Source organism: Mus caroli, chromosome 14 (assembly GCF_900094665.2).
Source record: "Mus caroli chromosome 14, CAROLI_EIJ_v1.1, whole genome shotgun sequence".
Lineage (NCBI taxonomy): Eukaryota > Metazoa > Chordata > Mammalia > Rodentia > Muridae > Mus > Mus caroli.
Window position 1 is genome coordinate 109,420,292 of NC_034583.1, and position 20,691 is coordinate 109,440,982.

At 43.6% G+C, this 20,691-nt stretch overlaps 1 protein-coding gene across 9 annotated transcripts in view; it reads left to right on the forward strand.

Annotated features, from left to right (window-relative positions):
• Mbnl2 (muscleblind like splicing regulator 2) overlaps positions 1 to 20,691 on the forward strand; it is a 154,159-nt gene that overhangs the window by 12,717 nt on the left and 120,751 nt on the right. Inside the window, exon 1 of one of the 9 annotated variants that reach the window (XM_029468935.1) lies at positions 6,790 to 8,405. The exons of 6 other annotated variants lie outside the window; for them this stretch is intronic. The gene's annotated coding sequence lies outside the window, so the exon portion shown is untranslated. Of the gene's footprint in view, positions 1 to 6,789; positions 8,406 to 17,853; positions 18,006 to 20,691 lie in introns of those variants that run through there. 2 more of the 9 variants (XM_029468934.1, XM_029468936.1) reach the window with 2 other exon arrangements.

The following is a 20,691-nucleotide window of genomic DNA, read 5'->3' on the forward strand; positions in this document are numbered from 1 at the left end:
CCCTTCCCCTCCCTCTCCATCCATTTTCCTCTCTCTCTTTCCCTCATCTCTTGCCTTCTTCCCTCTCCTTCTCTGCCAGTGTTCCCCCCTCTTCCTCCCCTTCCCTCCCTTACTTCCTCTCCCACTCCCCCACCCCACTGCCGGTTTTATCTTCCGCATAACAGACCCCACCCACATTCCACCATAGAGGAATTTTGCCTTTTCAATGAAAACTGTCAATCTGCTCACTGACCACTAAGTAGCATGAATCCACTCCCAACCCCATATTAGGCTAAAAGGTGTGTTGCATAACCCAAATCAGATGAAATCATTGACGAGAAAAAGCCACCGAGGGGCTGGGAGAACCCAACATACAGACTTGGAAAATGTCACCGTTCAACACCCTGCAGCTTGATACCTGGCCGAGTTTTCCTCACCAGGTGTGTGCAAACGCTCAAGCTCATGTCTGTGGCTGTAGAATTGCGTTCGATATTCTTGTCCAAAACTCCTGTTTTGAGGAGTTAAAAGGCGAGAAAGATCAACAACATGGCCTGCGCATGTTGTCAGGACAACACGAGCTAGTCTGAGGGTCTGAGTGTATCACAGCCAGTGGCCCTCTTGGCCCTCTCCACCCTGACTTCCAAAGCCATTGAGGTGAGAGGTTCCTGTTACAGTTTGGCAGAACTCAGAAAATCCTGGAGTTAGGTTGGTAACTTCCCGAAGGCGATAAACCTTCTGCTCAGTACAGTAGCAGGTTCCTGGGGACCATGCTGCTGTTGACTGATCCTTTTTCACCTATCTAGGCACGTAGAAGGACCACACCATCCAGTCCTCAGAGTGGCCCGCCCGGCTCTGGACTCCTTCCAGCCTCGGCGGCGGGGCAGTGGAGCCAGGAAGGCTTTGACTGAGTCGGTTCCCTCCCTCACGTTTTTCCATCTCCCCTCACGTTCACAGGACTGAAAATTAGAAACACTTTTCTCCTACACACAAAATTACTCCCTCACACACACTTTCCCCCTCCTGCTTAGGAAAGGCAATTGCTGCCAGAAGAGACTTCTGGAGGGAGAGCAGCCGCCCTGGTACAAGGAGAGAGCTTGAAATGTAGCAAGCCAGCCTTGCCAGGGGAACATGGCCACCCTCTGGTTACCCTCACAGAATGATAGGACCAAGGAGACCGTGAGGCGCTCCCTGAGACCCTGGCTATGTCTGATTTCTTCGTCTGGATGTATGTTGGTTTTGTGAAGCTCTGGAGGGCTAAACACTTAGGATTTGTGGTCATTTCTGTCCTTATAAAAACATTGTGCTTCTCCTTGCTAGCTATTATAAAATACTGAGAAGGCTGGTGCCGAGGGCTTCTGGCTACCTCTGCTCCCACTCAGGCCTCTTCTCCTGCCTCATTGATGTCTCTCCTTATGCTTTGGGCTTCTGCAAGTGGGTGGTTCACAGTCTCAAAATACCACCAATCTCACTAGAAACCAGAACTGCAAAAGACCACGCCACTCAACTGGACATGCACCCCTGGGCCCTGAGGTAATGCTTCAAACTAGGAAAGGAAAGAAATCTCCAGTCTTGATTAGGACTGCAGTGATTATTACTGCTACTCCCTTTTATTTTACGCACAAATATCGCCTTTGCTCCATGTTTGTTTTATTCAAATACGTGAGAGTTTAGTTTTTAGGATATTTTTTCTGTCTGGATTTTAAGATCAGTAGAAAGAGGAAAGAGCAGGTCCCTCAGGTTGTAACCCTTTGTCTTTCAGCCTTCACAGTGTGGCTCTTAGTTCCTGTTGCTTTATTTAGGTAGAGGGAGTGTGCATTTCAAAAGTTAAATTAAATATAGGATTGGCAAGATGGCAGAGTCAGGAAGAGTGCATCTTCATTTGATCCTCAGGACCCACATAAAACACAACATGGCAAAACAATGTGTGCTTGTAATCCCAGCACTAGGGAAGCAGAGACAGGCGGATCCCTGGGCCACACCAGCCAGCCACTCTAGCCTACTTGGTGAGTTCTAGGTTAACGAGAGACCCTGTCTCAATAAAATAGTAGGCAGTGCCTGAGATTGATGGCCAGTCCCCGTGTGTGTGTGTGTGTGTGTGTGTGTGTGTGTGTGTAATATCACATATACATGAACACATACATATACATGAGCATACACACATATACACACACTCATATACACACCCATATCTACTCACTCACACACATACACTCACACACATACACTCACACACATACACACTCACATACACCCACATCCACATCTACTCACATATACACACTCACATGCACACACACAGAAGATTTTTATTTTATTTTATTTTTTGGTTTTTCGAGACAGGGATTCGCTGCAGCCCTGGCTGTCCTGGAACTCACTTTGTAGACCAGGCTGGCCTCGAACTCAGAAATCCGCCTGCCTCTGCCTCCCAAGTGCTGGGATTAAAGGCGTGCACCACCACGCCCAGCACAGAGAAATTTTAAAAGTCAGGATGATCAGTTATCTCTCTAGAATCACATGAGGATATGAGAAGACAGTGCTGGCTGCCCACAGAGAGGGCCCTCCATGTGTGGCTAGGGCTGATGGCATTGTCACTGAGCCTTGGCCTGCAATATCATTGCTTTCTACTTGAAGTTTCTGTTGACTATGAAAAGCTCTACAGAAACAATATACTAAAGGTATTGCTCAAATCTTCCCTTTCCCTTTCCCTTGTGGTATTTACAGTGTGTGAGAGGAAAGGTAGGAGAGTGGATGAGCCACAGTGATAAAGCTACCATGCTAAAGCCTCCGTGGTCAAGTCACTGTGTAAAGGTTATGTGTGTAACCTGTGTTACAAAGCCCCCTATGAGAAGATTTCGGCCATCCAAACAAGCCAGGGAAGGCTTCCTGGAGGAGACAACATCTCCAATGGCCTCCAGGAAGTCCCATGGCATGCCATGAACTTCGGAAGCACCCAGGCAGACATACTCTTTGGACCAGAGCCTGTCTGCCAGTGAGATCTTGGCATGGGCTGAGTTGCAGGTGTCTCTGAATGCTAGCTACAGCTTGGGCCTCAGACTTCATTAGAATGCAGCAGCCACCAGGTGTTTGCGAACAGATGTGAGATAGGATCAGTTGTAGCCTGAGGCTGATTTAGACCCAGGTGAGGGGTACTTGGGTGAGCCCCGAAGGCTCCAGGAGCTGGAATGTTGAAGAACCAGGAAGTGATGTACTGAGGCAGAGCCAGGCACCAGGGGCTTGGGTGGGACTTACTGGAGGGTAAGGGAAATAGTATAGAGGGGACCTGGAGACACAAACAGAGATACCAGAGACTCTAGGTGACATGGATGGGGAGACAGTGTTGGAGGCTGGGGTTCCAGGTGTTCTGAGAAGTGTGGGTGTAGGCTTTGTGGTGTGCAGACCATGGTGTGAATTTGGTATTTATCTGCAGAAGGCTGATATTTGAGATGAAAACAGGAGTCTGTTAAGGACACAAGTAATCTAGAAAAAAGTTGATGGCACAGCCTCAGAGAATGCATATTTAAGGGGATAGCCTAGGCTCCTTGTGGACATACACATACACAGCAGATGATGACGTTTCAAAGAGTGTACCTCGGCCCGGGTGTGTGGGCCTTGTGACATCTCCCAGTACCTTGGAGTCTGTATAATAGAGGATGTTATCCACTTTGCCCTACATTAAGGGCTTATATAACCAAAGGGTTGTGAGAAATAATGGCAGATTCTGAAGTTTGAGAAAGGTGGGAGCTGGGCATGTAGTCCTGGCGTGAGGGGGGTTAAAAAAAGCAAGCCTGGCCTTTGGAAACACATTAGGAAGAATTGTGAGTGGAACACTGGATTACAAGTTCCTGCAAGTATGGAATGTATAGCTGTTGAAAAGTGTGTGGTGTTTATGGCAATCAAAGGAGGTGCAGTGGGCAGGGGAGAGGCAACAGGGTGAAGGTGGGTGGTGGGTCTTGTGGGGGAGGTGTGCTAGGCTGACAGGGGACACTGCTGACCTTTGAGTCAGAAGCAGCTTCTGGGAATGGAGCGCCTGAAGCCACAGGGAAGAAAGAGTTTGAGAGCAGTTACAGGAAGAGGTTGGATTCTTCCATGGTGGGGAAGGTGAAAAGAGTCAGGTAAGTCTAATGGCAGGTGGTAAATCGAGATCTCGGTGCTCCTCCAGGAAGCGTCCAGGGTTTTGTGGGACTTGCGTTGTTCTCATCAGAATAAGTGTGTTGAGGAGAGGCCAGCGGACTGCTCTGATCCTCATTTCTAATTGAAGGTGAGCTTTGTATCATTTACAGGCTTAGCCACGGCTCAGAAACACGGCTGCTGTCAGCATGGTGGGGCAACATTGTCTTTCTTTTGTTATTTTCCCTTGAGTTTTGCTCATTCCCTGGGTCAGGGCATTGCTCCTTTACTTACTATAAGCTATCCTGAGAGATGTGTGTGTGCTAAGCGTGGCCTGTAGTAATCCTCACGTATGGCTTGTCTAGCAACCAGTACAACCCCAACAAATATTTTCAGAATAAGATGGAATGAATGAAGTATTTTATGATCAAGGCAGGCATTTCTTTAGATGAGGATTAGCTATGAGTCAGACTCACACAAATCCATGCCTCATCATCCACCCAAACACAGGCAGAACTTTCCATTGCAATGTAAACTGAATCCATTGTCACCCTGGGCGTGCAGTCCTGTGAAGCAGTGCTTTATGGTACTGAAGGGAGGCCAGCTCTGCCCTAGAATCTTCAACCAGGGATCTTATTTATTTATTTATTCAGACTTTACAGAGGAATGCTGGTGGATAAGGGGAGTGGTCAGAGAAAGGCTAGGGCTAAAATTCTGAGCTGGGAGTTGTCTAGAGTGTCGGACGTTTTTTAGAAGCAAGTTCTAGTTGCTTAATCGACACAGGAGTGACACTTTTGGTTGTGTTCCTCTGCAGAGGAACAACTCACAAAATGGATTGGCCAGTTTCTTCCCCTGTGAGAGACTAGCCACTTGAAAACCTAATCAAAGACAAGCACGCTATGGTCAAGGCCAGAGTGAGGTTTGAAGGATGTGACAAGGCCAAGTATCAATAACACACCTGCTTTACCCAACAGTGACTCCAGGAGAAGAAAGACATCACTTTTGCCATCCCCATTGCAAAAGCTGATTGATCACAGTGCTCTCAGACTTGGTTTTGTTGGCAGCTCAAACTCTTTGGACGTTTGAATTAAAAAACAAACAAACAAAAATGCAAACCAAACAAAACAAAACAAAAAACAAAAGGAGATTTTTTTTGGCCTGTGCCCCAAGACACTGAATTGAGATATCTGGGATGGAGCCCAGGAGTCTACATTTATTGGAAGAATCCAGTGGTTTAGACACATTCTTCACTGACTTCCTAGCTCTCGTTCCTAGAGGCTGTTCAAGCTCCACATCCAAACACTGGCCTTGCTGCAGGATGGAAGCACAACTTTAGGCAACTTTGCTAATCCATTTGAACTTCAGTTTCCCCATCTTTCAAATAGGATGGGTTATCTACTTCTCTAATGAGTAGGATTAAATGTGATCACCTACATAAAAGGCATACCCAATTTTAAAGATCACGTACATAATAGTTAAGATATATTTTGGGGGGTAGGTATACACCTAACAGCCCTCTAAGCAGTTCTAGGATGATCAGTGATTTCAACTCAAGCATTTTGCAAGTTCAACTCTTGTTTTCTCTCACAAAGACCCTGTTGTTATCTCGGCAGAACGCAGAAGGCCTTACATGGTGCAAAAAAGAATTTTATGCTAGGCTTTGGGGTATGTTTACATTTGGTGGAAATGGTGAGACCCTGAAACATGTTATCTCAGACTGAAGGAGTCATTGTATTTCTAGCATAGTTGAAATGTAGTTGCTTTTGGAAACAGGAGGGTCTATATCTGAAGGGTTTCACACAGTGCATGTGTGAAAATGGAGCACTTGAACAGTCTCCATAGTCGGCCATGCCTTGAGCTGTTTTGGCACAGATAAAACTAATTCTGTCTCCACTCAGCCTGTTTTTAGGTTGTTTAAGCAGATGGTAAGTAGACCATGTTAGGACCCAACTCCTGAATTTAAACTTTGGAGATGAATGAATGAGTGCAGGACTTTCTCTGGAGCTAAGAAATACTCTGGTGGCATCTGTCAGTTAGTCATTCTGGCACTGGAGTCCTGGAGGAAGGTCAATGGCTTTGTTGTCCAGAGAGAGAATAAACAAGGGTGCTTGCTTCCAGGTGCTTCCTGGAAACAGACCCCACATCCTTCCTGAATGTGGTGACCCAGTTGCCTGTGTTAGAAGAAGTCACTTCCATCCCCCAAAACTGAGAGCCCATCAATAGCAGAGAGACTTTTGAAAGTTAGGTGTTGGCCAGAGCTCTGGGTCATACAATTTGGATCATGCACAAAGAACGAAGTGTGGTTAGAATCCATTTGATCAATGCACAGGGCGAAACAGGAGCAGAATAGTGGAAAAGAAACTCAAAAACAGAGGGAGTGAAAACAGAAGTGTATAATACCCTGGTACCTAAAATCTTTTCAGCTTTTACTTGAGAAAGGCTTTCAAAATATGTCCCAATCAAAATATAACTGAAAGATTTTCAAATACATTCTGAATCATCTTCACAAAGCCCAGTCCCTCCCTTTAGAGAATATGGATTAAAACCTGTTTGTTTCATGTCCTGTTAGCATGGAAAGAAAGCATAAGAAAATGATCGACAGCCAATCAAGAAGTCAGAATAACGCCTATGGATCAACCCACAAATGCATAAGAGCATACATACACATGCACATGTGCACACATACATACACGCACATGTGTGTGTGTGTGTGTGCCTGCCAAAGACGGAGAAGCCTGACTGACTCTGTGCTAATCCCAGATAGGAGAATAGAGAAGTATTCACCTAAAATAGAAGACGGGGAGGCCAAGCTAAGGTAGGCGAGTTGGGTCTGACTGCAGCTGGAGTAGGCCTTGCTTGAGTTGAGTAGTATACCTGGAATAGACAGCCGTGCCAGAGAGCTGAATACATCCTCTATCAAAGGAAACTGCTTGAACAAAAGCCAATAGGAGGAAATGAGCTCCTACTGTGTACACACATGGAGTTCCTCCGAAAGGAGATGGCCTGCCTGGTTCTGCACACTTCTGATGCCTTCCAAAGCTGCCAAGGAAAGGCTGGACCTGTACTCACAGACCAGAGATGGTGTCTCCCCAAACCTGGGCTTAGCTGCAAGGAAATGGGTGGGATTTTGAGCCAATCCACCTACATTCCCAGACTTCCCAGAACCATCAATTACAGACTGGATCTTGGGAACACCAGGCACAATTACTAAGGGTTTTCCTTTGTCGTTCCCTAGGCTGTGCTGGTAGAGAGGAGTGGGTACGTGGATGCAGTAGTCTGCTTTCTTTATAGACTTTGCTCATTGCTTAGGTTCCCTCAGCCATTTTCATGCCCTCTGTTCAGGAGCCAGAGCTCTCTATTGAGGGTCAAAACACCAGAGATAAGGCCCTGTGATTGGCTCAGGGAGGCTTCACTTTCAGGATCCTGGCTGGACAGTGAGGGCACTAGCACTCCTGACCTCGGTAGAAACGCTGTGTTCACCAAGAACATGTGATTTTGTAGGGCACAGTGTGAGGCCTGGCGCTTGTCTGGAACCACAGAGACTAGCCGTTTTCAGTCCTGGAGGATACTGGGGTGTAACAGAGGTGTAGGATTGTATGTTCCAGTTAACGTAATACATGAATTACCTCGGTCTCTGGAGCCCTAAGGGTAGGGCTTGAAGATACCACAGAGTTTTAAAAGAGCTTAGACTGAGAAGGACTTATTGGGTTTTTTTTTCTGCTTTATGTTGCTTGATTGACAGTTTGAGTACAGTTAAGCTCGGATCTGTGGGGATGCTACTATAACTGGCTTGCATGGTGGAGTCATTTTCCACTGACATCATCCTCTGAAAGCTTCTGAGAGAAGCAGAGGAGGAGAGGGAGGCTGAGTGCCTTCTGTGGAGAACCCGCCATTTTGCCTGTTGACTCCACCCCCAGGTTTGGCAGAAGCTCTGTGTTACTGACCCAGTCAGGTCCCCTCCCCTGAGTTCCCCAGGGGACTGTCTGCAGCTGTGGCCCATGAAATCCACGGACACTGCGTGTAGGGGTGAAAAACTGATTCAGTCACTATTGCTTGAATGCGCCAAGTTCCAGTGCAGTTGAAATCCGGTGAATTTCCGTTTGCCCTGGGGGATAGAACAGTCTTGGTCCTTATTTTCTTATAAAATTCCATTTGATGGTTCTCAGCTAACAATCGTGAGGTGGGCAGACAGCCTGTGCCAGACGCTGTTCAGGGTGCTGGGCCACAGAGATGCCCTTGCCTGGTCTCAAGGTCCATCGGCGAATCTTCCAGCTGTAAACACGGAACAGAACAGTCAACCTCAAGGAGATGAGGGCGAGGTTAGAGGGGACAGGGACCAGGGTGGGTGGCTGTGGTTGTTCTTCTGGGCAGCAGATCATAGGGCAGGTTGCTCTTTCTGAGAAGGGAGGTTTGACGGCTCTGCTGAAGGGCAGCAAGCAAAGAAACGGGGAGAAGGATATCATGATATGAGAGTCCTTCTAATTAACAAATTCCTTCTAATTGCTTGCTTCTGGGACGTATCAAGTCTCATCAATAAACTAAAACTAACGGGCAATTGAGCATTAAGCCGTAAGCCTTGTTTTCTCCCTGCTTGCTTGCTTCCTTCTTTCAAGGGAGAGCCACACGAATTAAGAGTTAAATTTGCCAGCAAATAAGGTAAGGAGAAACAAGACTGCTTTATGCGCTGTGGACAGGGCTGGGAGTGGCCATGTTTACCTCTGGCACATATCTCTGCTCTCATTACTGTTCAGCAAGACTGTGGGGGAAAAGAACGCAGGGAACTCTGGCCTGGATCCTTGCTTGTTCTGCACGCACCGTGTCTTCCATAGCAGGGCAAAAACTTGCAGAGCAGCCCCATCCTTCCTTCCTTCCTTCCTCGTGGCCATGCTGCGAACAGGATTTTACTCTCCCCTCAAGCTAGAAATGTCTGAGTGGGGGAGGAGGGGACAACAAAAACATCTCACATGGCATTGAATAATGGTGGTTTCAAAACTCCTCCTCGTTGAGTCTAATTTACAGGGTGAGGTCATACGACTGCCTGGAAAATTCCAACGTGATTTTTTTTTTATTTTATATTTAGTTTATTCACATAGTGCTGGACGTCAAAAAGTTTAAAAGCCGGCTCATAAAGTATTTGCAGTTCATGTTTTCTTGCATTTCAAACGCCGTGACTTTTGTAGCTGTTCTGAGTAAATGCAGGCTACGGTAAGTCTGAAAACAATGAAATGAAGGGCAGGGGACAGAAATAGATCAGAGCTTGGTAACATAGTTGAATGGATCAAAATGAGAGGACCTGAGGGAAACTGCACCTGACGGAAAGCTGTATTCTATTTGGGGTGACTGCCCTAAGCCGTTGAAGGCTGCAGGAAACTTAGAAGCTTGGCTTTTTCATGTATTCGGGGTGCTTTTGTGACTTTTGTTCTGCAGTGGAGACCAGCTGATAATGTGCCTTGTTTTTCATTGGCTTTGTAATCTCAATTTTCTGCCCCTCATATAATGGCCTGTTTGTTTTGAGGCTAGTGCACACTGGCCAAAGAATCAGGCATTTGTTTCATGGTGCTTGTTTTGAAGAAATCAGTTCTGGGTACATCTTCACACTGCTCATAAAAATAGAGGCGTATCGGGTGATCGGTGCTGTATAGTCTGCAGGAGGATTATGTGTGTAAAGTTAAGTAACATATGAGAAGACTTTATTTCAATCCAATTACTGAAGAACCTGAGGTATACACCATTCATAAAGATAGACAGTTTTATTAATTATGGTGACATACAGCACTTTGAGCTGGCCAAGGGTATCATATCTAAGAATGACCCTTAAGAAGCTCTTACTAATGAAGAGATAAGAATGATTTATAAGTGGTGTTAAGATATTTATATCTAAATGAATGCTAATGAGATGGCTGGGAAGTTTAGTCATGTAAGTAGGGTAAATATTCAGATCAGAATTATGTCGCCTTAAGACTTCATTTATTCACCAGGCAAGCTCCTTATATGTTTTAATTTCATAAATGTTCAGAGGTAAACTTTGACCGAGTCTGGGGGCAGTTTCAACTCACAGGGGAATTCTGATCACTTTCTGATGGCTGTCTGCCTGGAAATTTGTTGTGAGATGTTCTTTGATGCCAAGCCTAAGTTTGAAGGGGTAAAGAAGCTGGGATCACTTAGTGATGCCTGCCGGGAGGACCAGGTGGCGTTCGTTCATTTACTAACCTTGGCAACGGGTCATCTAAGCCATTCTCAGGAATCTTCATTACCTGTGAAGTGGTAATGACGTATGTGTTATTGTTGACGCTGTCTCTGGATGCTTTCAAGACCCAACAGATAGCGATGTTTTTTTTTCTTTCTACAGGAGTGGTAGCTATTTAAGTATCTTAATTTACGTCTTCCTTGGAGAAGAACATTTGAGCTGAGTTTAGCTACATAGAATACATTTCTATTTTTACTTCCTTTTAGGAGCAAAAATATTTTATAACTCTCTTTTGACTGTGTCTTGTTCTTGGTTTTCTTGTTTGTTTGTTTGTTTGTTTTATTCATTTGTTTTTAAGGTAGGACAGGACTGAGACTCTAAGATGGGTCCTGTGACGTTGTGTTTTAGTGTGTCACATTGGATTCACGTGTAATTATTATCTTAGCTTTTGAGGTAAAGCGAGGAGGCACTTATTTCCCTCCACTGAAATAAACTTGGAGATCAGACCAAGACCACAGAGCACCATCACTTTCTTTCATCTTGAAGCTAAACGATAGATAACACGTAAGACCCAAAAATATGGGACTGCCCTTAAAGTGTCTGCTATGGTCTAGGACTTCAACGTTTACTTTCAAAAACATTTAAAAAAAAAAAAAAAAGGATAATGCTGTCAGCGACCCAAGAGAGGGATATTATTGTCCTAGTATATGGACCTGAAAAACAAGGTTTCTAAAGCCTGACTATTCGCCCATTGTGAACTGACATTAGAACCAATCTAATGGAAGTCTTAGATTTAAGTAGATGTCATCTGTCCCAATTACTCACAGGACTCTTGCAGGGGACATTTTCTGCACCGAGTAAAAAGAACTCCGGGGAGCTCAGCAGTGTGAAATGTTAGCTACTGCGCATGCTCTCTCTCTCTCTCTCTCTCTCTCTCTCTCTCTCTCTCTTCCCTCCCTCCCTCCATCCCTCCTTTATATTAATTTCTCTTGCTGAATTTTTGACCCTGTGCAGAGAAAGACCCACTGTGCAGACACTTGAAGACAGGCCCAAATGTCGTTTTCCTGCCTGCTGAAGGACACAGACCTTGGCTTTATGAGCTGCTAACAGTCTGTTTTTAGCACAGAGCCAGGAGATTGTCCTAATACACTTAGTGCTATTCCAAAAATAGCACGGGGGTGGGTGGATCATAAATCTGAATCACTTATAGGGTCACAGTGGGACCCGCCAGTGCTGGTAATCTTGGGGAGAGAGTGTTGTGGAACCTCAAGAATTAAGCTAGCAGTTGGAATTCTTTGCGACTGTGTCACAGTCCATCTGTTGAATGCCCATTGCCTGTCTGTGGAATTTAAGCAGATAGGCATGCTAGAAGCTTCCTTATTCGCTGGGTAAAACTCTCTGTAAACATTAGCAGATAATATCCATGGTAATAATTATATGAAAAAAATCTATGTAACTGTGTGAGGAGAGCCCCAGGGTACCCAGTGTGCGTCTCTGAAACCACTGTGCTTGTTCCTTTCTGTTTAAGACTTCATAGAGAGATAAGCATCTAGATTCATATTGTCTTCACAGTACTAGAGTCCCGAAAGATGTCTGTCTTCTGAAAGTTGTCTGTCCCCTGAAAAATGTCTATTCCCATTCAAGGGTATGCTACTTGGAGTTTGAAGATTCTGTGTGGTCATTTGACCCTGCTGTGCTGTCAAGCCAGGGGTGGAGGACGCTGTAGGCCTAAATGGTCATAGTTAGGACGGTGGTAGTGTTGCTATTAAAGCAACTTAGGAGTGTAGATGCTTTGGTTAGTTCATTTATTAAACAGATTTAAGAAAGAAGACAGACAGACAGATAACAGGAGGGAGGGAGGGAGGGAGGGAGGAAGGAAGGAAGGAAGGAAGGAAGGAAGGAAGGAAGGAAGGAAGGAAGGAAGGAAGGAAGGAAGGGAATTAATTAAAGGCCATGTTACTCCACATTTTAAACATATTGGTTCATTGGCATTACTTTTTTATTTTAAATCCTTTTATAAATAGCTAATATTTGAATCTATAGGCTAGTCGGTTGATCTTCCTGCAAATTTTATCCTCCCAAATAAGTTTACTTCAATCTAGAAAATATTAAATCAAAAACTAAAACAACAGAATTTTTGGCAACTCTTTTACCACGTGCTGTAACCTCCTGCCTTTGCCATGGGACAGCCTTGTTCTTGTCTGTTGTTTTCATGCGCCACAGGAAATAATATCTCTTGGCAGCAGCTCCTTCTGGTATTTATGACTCCCCAGTTTAGCATGTAATTATTTATTTTTTCCCCTAACAGTTTATTCTTCATAATATTTTGTAGTTGCGGTTGAGGCTCCTGTACTTGGCTGAATAGCTGAATTGGCTGAAGCAACAAACAGTGGTTACAGGTTCTTGATAGCCTAGATTCAGGATTTGCCACCCATTGCCACCCATCTCCAAACCATGGGCTACTGGTCCCTAAAGAGACCACACCATGGCACAGTATCTCTGTGTAAACCGTGAAAGATCAGAAGTTGTCTACTAGTCATTGCTGTGAGAATAAAAGAATCAAAATAAGACCCTCCTTAGAGTCCCTCTTTCCCTCCTGGAATCTTATGAGAGCAAGTAACAGGCGTGAGGGCAGAACCTTCATGAAATGTTCCGACTGCCACTTGTGGTTAATTTTATATTAGTTATGTTTTATTATTAGAAATAATAATAAGCAGTTATAATTTAACATTTTATGCCAAGCCTATGAAAAGTGTTATGCAAATTTCACTATTATTAGAAAGCTACAATTTGCAAGCCATTGGCTTCTTTTATTTGATCTCTTAAACACTGGCCACCCCCCCCCAACCCATTGACTGTGAATCCGAATTATCCAAATTATCATCACCTTGTTTAAATACTAAACTCTATTTTACCTCGTGACTTGTTCCTTCAATAACACATAATTTCTGATACTCAGTTTGGACAACAGACCGTGATATTTAATATGCCTATTGTGACGTCTAAGCGAGCTTGGCTCTCAACAATAGAACTGTAGCCAGGCTTACTGAGATCATATTTTTGCTATTTTTCCACCTTCTTTCATTTGAGAATGTTCTGAAGTTCTGGAGGGTGCATCCAGATTGGGAAAATGACCATCCTCTGATCCTAGCTAGTAACATTTGACCTACTGTTCGCTTTAAAAATGAGAAAATAACATGTTTGTCAGCTTAAAGGCCTGAGGGGGATTTTTAGGATTTTTTTTTTAGCTTAAATTCTTTATATTTCAGTTTATTTTCTGAGAGTAAAACCTTTTTTTACCTCAAGAAAAAATGTATTTAGAATCGTATAGTAAGTATTTGGACCTGCCATTCTACAAGGTTAGAAAATCCACTTTTAAATTTAATAATACTGTCCTTAGAACTCCAGTATACTGAGACCCTATTTGTTTCAACAGTTCTTGTGACTTAATATTAAGTCAGTTGGTTCAGATTGTTTGTTTTTATACATTATGCTGTGGCTATAATCCAAACACATAAATTCTAGTTTTCTAATTTCTAATTTCTGACTTTTTCTTTCAAAGTGGAGTTTGAGGAAATGCTCTGTTTTTAATCCTTTACCTATCATGGAATACTTTGGTTAATAAATATTAGAACTATGATGAGATTGACTAGGCATGGTGATTACATTTCTCCTTTAAAACTTAGACATTTTGTTATTGGCGTCTACCATTTTGTGTTGTCAGAGAGAAACTGGAAACTGTTCGTTTGCGGTTAATTTTGGGACAGAAGAGTTCAATAATTTATAGATCTTCCATTGTCCTTCCTCATGATTGCTGGAGAGTGCAGCCCCCCAAACTGTGCATGGGAGTCGCCAAGACGGAGACACTTCTTGTACCTCTTGGTATCCACATCCTTCCATCTTCCTCGAGTCACTACTTGGATTTAATTTGTTCTTTCATTCCATTATTTTCCATGCATGAACATTTAATAGTTCTTGATGGGGTCTTTGTCTTCGGACTTCCATATCAGTTGGTAGCTCTTGGGTTACTTTAATCTCTTCCTCTTTTTTTCTGCTCTGTAGTCCATAAATTTATGTATCTCCATCTCATGGATTCTACTTTGAACATTGATAGTGCATTTTATCAAGTTCACTTTAATTCTCCAGTCAAAATATCAGTGGACTCCCCTCCTTTATGGTCAAGGGACCACCGTGCTTGCTCTGCCCTTGTTTCCTTTGCAACACCTCTTCTCTTCCTTCTATCTTTCCTGAGTTCTGCTTTCTTGATCTTCATTGAAAATTAAAACTATGTAGCAACATGGCCGATTCTTAAGTTTTGCTTGTGTAACAACAAACCCTGTGCAGTCCCCCTACCCTCTCCCTTTGCCGCTTGTCCAGCTCAGCCCTTCCAGAGCTTCCTAGCTGTTTGTTTCTGTTTATTCACTCCTGCTGAATGAAGAGACCTGCCCAGGCCTGCCTCCCCTGGATTCAAGCCAGGGCACCACCTCTTACATCTCCCCATAAGCATTAAGTAGATCCCCTGATGTGATTTGATTCAGTTCAATGATGCAGCAGCCTCAGACAGCACAGTGGCCCCGTGGGTGTCTCCAGCTGGCAGATATGTCCTCCTTGCTGAGTTCATATTGTCATGGGTAACTTCCTTCACTTCACCAGCATGCCTAGCCAGGACTCTTTCCTGTTGCCTCTTCCACTTAGAGGTGATACCCTCAGGCTGTCAGCTCTTGATTTGCCTTTGCTGCTGAACAAAGCTGAGGGATTTGCCTCCCTTGTGACCAGTAGAAGCAGGAGACTTCAAGACTTGTGCTGTTCCCAGTTCCTAATAAAACTTAAAGTTTTCTTTGAACTGGAGACTCTGTGGGACAAGTTAGCTCTGCCTAGCATTTAAGCAGACTTCAGCTGTAATCAGAAGCCTGGAGTTTCAACGTTAAACATTGACCTTTATGTCATTTTTATTCCCTGCAATAATTTTGATTCTCAGTAGGACACGTGTGCCCATTTTCAACAAGAGAGTCCCATCCCCCCCCCTTGATATTTGTAGTCAAATCAGGTGGTGACTTATTGGGGCAGATTATATTAACTCACTGTTTGTATTTTCCAATTTTCAAAGAAATACTTGTTGAATCGAATATTGTTTCTTCACACAGAGCTCTGTTATCTTGCATTCTAAGTTCTCTCTCTCTCTCTCTCTCTCTCTCTCTCTCTCTCACACACACACACACACACACACACACACAGAGAGAGAGACAGAGACAGAGACACAGAGAGAGAGAGAGAGAGAGAGAGAGAGAGAGAGAGAGAGAGAGGAGATCTTGCTCAGGAATCTTTGAGTTCAGGGTTGAGATGAGAGGGCTCAGTGGCTAAAGAGTTTGCATGCAAGCCTAATGGCCTGAGTTCAATCCCACAGTAAAAGTGGGAATGCACTCCACGGAGCTGTGCTATGATACAGGTGGGCACATGCACACCCATGTTCACACATAATACATTTTTAAAATTTAAGAAATTTCTAGTTGATTCCATTGACTTATGTGTCTGTTCCTTCAGCAGGAATCAAATGTGGCTCTTATTGTCTTAAATAACATCCTCATGTCCTAAGACCTCTCCCATGTGCTGTGATTACTTTAAAAATAAAGCCCTGCTCAATTCTGTTTCTTCTTTCAGAGAAATACCAAAATGAGCACCCAGACATAACCTTCCCTAACACTAAAACAACCTCTGAGATTTTAATAAAATTGTGTTGAGTCTACAATTTGGATTAATAACTAAAATTTTAATTACTTTTTTACTTATGTGTGTGCTGGTATGTCTGTGTACGTGCGTGCCACCCCCATGTGCTTGAGTACCAGCAAAGGCCAAGAGGGGGCCTGGGATACCCTGGAACTGGAGTTGTGAGGCTCCCAGATTAGATGCTGGGAACCCAAATCATGTCCCCGGCTAGAGAAGCAGATGTCCCTAACTGCCAAGGCATTTCTCCATTTCAAATAAAAATGATAAAGTCGGAGAAAGAGATCAGGGGAAAAGAATTTGCCTGGTATATGTGAGCCCCTCGGTTCAGTCCCTAGCACAGAGACAGTAAAAATCAGCAAACCCTTTATTAGCGTTGAATTTGAGTCCCTCAGCTACAAGAGGGAATGGAAAAACAACAGACGGGAGAGAGTGAGCTAACGGACACCTGTGTGGAATTTATTCAAATATCACTTCACATCTGAAGTGACACTCACTCATGCTTATGCCTATCCAATATGTTTTTCAGCTAGAATTATTCCCAGCTCTTTTATGTTTATGAAGTTACATAAATTAAATATTTTATTATATAGTCTACCTGATCACTGGTAGAAACCATTCGCTGCCTTTGAACTTCATTCAGTAATCTCATATCCAGCCATCCGACTGAGCCCACTTTTTCCACGTGAGGATTAAATTAAAATCTCTTGGGTTTTCTGGGTCTATAGTCAGATCATGTTCAGATGAAAACTTGTCCCTTTTTGTCCAAGAGCTGTGTCATATAGTCCCATTACATATTACTGCCTCAGAGCTTGGCTTTGTTTGTTGTGAGTACCTTGCATTTTACATCGTAGACTGGCTACAAGTGTCCCCATGAGATTTTAATGAATCATAGAGACCATCATCATATTTTTTTCATCTTGCTAAAATCTACTTAAACACTCCATATTCATTAGATTTTTTTTAATGTAATAAATGAAGTTTCTAGTAGTATACTTAAGATAGGTTACATGTAAACTCTGTGTTTTAAAGAAAATTTGATTTTGATGTACACTTAAACTAAAGATGGATAATCCTTTCTTGCTGTGATTCATTTCTCCGAGATTCACCCACCCATCCGTCCGTCTGTCCACCCATCCATCTGACCATCCATCTTACATCCTATACTTCCTTAGTCTACACATGTTAGGAATGTGTAGTTGAGTTTGCGAAATTTTTGTCTCAGATTGCTCATAGTTGAAAAATGTTGCCAAGCAAAACCATACATTCTCATAAGACTCTGATTGTTCCAATTAATACTAATACACTAGAGACACCCGTGCCAGAAAACGTACAGTGTTCTGTTTCATAGCTGCCATTCACGTTTTGGAGGCCTGGCTTCCTGGGACCTCAAAGTGTCTTATTTGAAGAAAGCTTGGCATTATTCATAGAGAGTATTTAAGCAAGTTTCAAGTTTAATAATTTTCTTACTAAAATCTTTTTTTTTTACCTTATAGAATAGTGACATATAGCATTCTCTTTAGAGCTGGCATTAACATATATACTGGTTCATAGAAATGACCAGAAGATATTTTCTGGAAACTTACATTTTAGAAAATGTGTTGTCAGTTAATTTCTTTTTTCTAGACCAATTTTAATTATTTAAGGTTGCTAAGAAGCATTTAGATATTTAGGTACAATTTTTATAAAGCTGGCCCATATGCTGGTTAGCTTTCGTCAGCTTAACATAGACATCCACTTATCTGGGAAGCAGGAGTCTCGCTTACAAAATTGTTTTCAGCAAATTGGCCTGTGGACATGTCTGTGAGCCTTCTTCTTCTTCTTCTTTTTTTTTTTTTTGGACCCAGCCCAGTGTGGGCGGCACCATCCTTAGGTGGGTGGGCCTGAGCTCTATAAGAAAGCAAGCCAGGAAGCCGCTTTCCTCCGTGGCTTCTGCTTCAGTTCCTGCCGCCAGGCTCCTGCCCTGAGCTCCCGCCCTGGATTCCCTCCATGCGGTGCTGGACGGTCACGTGTAAGTTTAATCAGTCCTTCCTTCTCTGAATTGCTTATGGTCGTGGTGTTTATCACAGCTATAGAGACACAAACTAGAACAAATCATTTTCAAATTTGATAATAATTATGATTTTTCTTTGTGAAAATAAACCGTAATTCACTGAATTTTAGATACAGACGGAAGGATTTAGTTACAATGATTAGAAGGAAGGAAACCGGTTAACAACATTCTGAAGTCAGACCAAAAAGATTTTGTTTGTAAAAGTTTCAGTGAAACAAACTCAGTTCTAGTTACTATAGCTTTGAAATGTGTTTCCAGAACACTTTAAAAAAAAATCTTAACATCTAGTTCGAACTTCCCTTTTGACATTTTTCTATCCCTGTGCCCTCAGCTTTATTTTTGACTCTTACGATTGCAGGATTACATGGTCCTCTGCCATTCTCAATCTCCTTTTAATTTACTGTATTGTGTTCAGACAGTGTAAGTTTAAAAGAGAGATAAATATGGGTGTTTTGGAAGCAATCATGCCTCTTTCTAAGATGAGCAATTACAACTGAAACCCACAGCACACTGCTCTGCCGTGGCTTACACAGCCGATTTCCTTATTTTTCAGTAAATAAATTAGTGCCTGGGTTTCCCAGCTGAGGCGGTGGCAGTGATGTCAGAGTGTTCTCTTGCGCCTTGCAGGTTCTGGGCTCAGAAACAGCGTCATTACCTCCTCTGAGGAGGGCTAGAGAGTCAGACGGATTATTAGCTATAATGAACCCTGGCTTCTGCTCCAGGGTTAGCAAAGCAGATAGATCCCCATGGGTCACAGGCATCTCCCTGGAGATCTGCCCCTTGCTAAGAGGCAAGAAACACAGTTGCCGGCATGCCGGAGGTAGAAGGAGCCTGGGGTAGCTTGCTGATCGGTATTTCTCACGTGTCTCCTCTAGCAGCGACTACATAGCAGCAGGGAGAAGCTCTGTGCTCTTAGGGCCTGGAAGGGTTAACAAGCCTCCTTGTTCATTTTCAAAGGCTCTTAGATCTTACTTTGTGGTGTTATGGAAGATACATTTTACGTTACTTGCCACTTAAGTGTTTCACTTTCTCTTGGGCTACCAACAACTCAAAGTACAGTGATGCCTCTGAGGGCTACAGGGTTTCTATTTGGTTCTCTAACTGCCGGTCTGGGCCTGGCAACCACTGCTTTGTCTTAGCTGGTCACTGTGTGTGGGGAAACTGAGGCTGAGAAGGCAGTTGCGACTTGCTCCAGATCTCTCCATTGGCATATAAAGTACAAAAGTTTAAGAGTCCATGTTCTGAAAAACAGACAAACTACTCCCAAAGGGGGCGATCTGTAAGCAAGGAAGGCCCTTTACTTTCTGCACTTTGGAAGAAGAAATGCTGGCCGCCTTTTCTCTCTGGAACCTAATGAGCCTTGTACCTAATGAGCTGTGCTTGGGGTGGAGGAAGAGGGCAGCTGAGTCAGTGCTCACCATCCACACAGACACACACATTCCAAGGACTCCTTGTTTGGAAGGTAGGGAAGAGAAAGCTAAGCCATCCCTTTACTAAGACGGAGAGCAATGAATCCTTACAGTGGACCAGCCTGGGGTCATGTGCCTTATCTGATTGGTTTAAAAACAAAAAGAACTATAATTTGCAAAAGTTTGGAATGCTTGCTGGCCGAGTGAGGCGGCCCAGTGACAGCAGCTGGCAGTGATGCGCGGGTAGAGAGGCTTACAGAGTATGTGTAACTGATGAGTCATTCTTACTGGAAAAGTGGAAGCCGGCAGAGACTTCCATTCCTGCCTGCTGCTGCAGGGCTGATCAGTGACCTAAACCAATATTTCCATCGTCGGCTTGCAGACTCCCTGCCATGGCTCCAGACGCAGCAATGCCTGGTTCTGGTTTTCTTTAAGTCTTCCAGATACTTCCATGGGTAGAGAGATGTCCAGGGCTCCTGGTTATGTCTCTGGCTCTCAGTGCTGTGAACTGAATTAAGTAGTGCCCTTCTTATCAGAGGTCTCCTCCTGTAAAGTGGGAGTGAGGTGTTTTGATCCCCACCAAGAAGGCACTTTTCAGTAAATGAAATGCCATTATGTACACACACATGCACACACACACACACACACACACACACACACACACACACACACAGGCACGCACATGCACACACACATACACACACGCACGCACACACACGGGAGCCCTATTGTAATCATAACTATTGCTTCACATTCTGCTACTAGTTAAGAATAGATGGTATCAGTAAAGTCACACTTTAAAAACAATAGAGTTATGCATGCTCAAGTCACCCTTCATACATGTGCCAATGACCAAAACAAGACAGAAGTAAACCATTTTGGTTTTTGGAATATGCCAGACATATATCCAAAGCACTTCACTAAGTAGCTATATAATGATCTGGATATCAAAAGAAGTATTATTCAGGTTCATATTCTCTCTCCCTCTCTTTTCCTCCCTCCCTCCAGCCTCTCTCATTCTTCTCTCCTGCCTTTCTCATTCTCTCTCTTCTCTTCTCTTCTCTTCTCTTCTCTTCTCTTCTCTTCTCTTCTCTTCTCTTCTCTTCTCTTCTCTTCTCTCTTCTCTTCTCTTCTCTTCTCTTCTCTTCTCTTTTCTCTTTTTTCTCTTTTCTTTCTCTTTTCTCTTTCTTTTCTTTTTTCTTTTTTCTTTCTCCTCTCCTCTCCTCTCCTCTCCT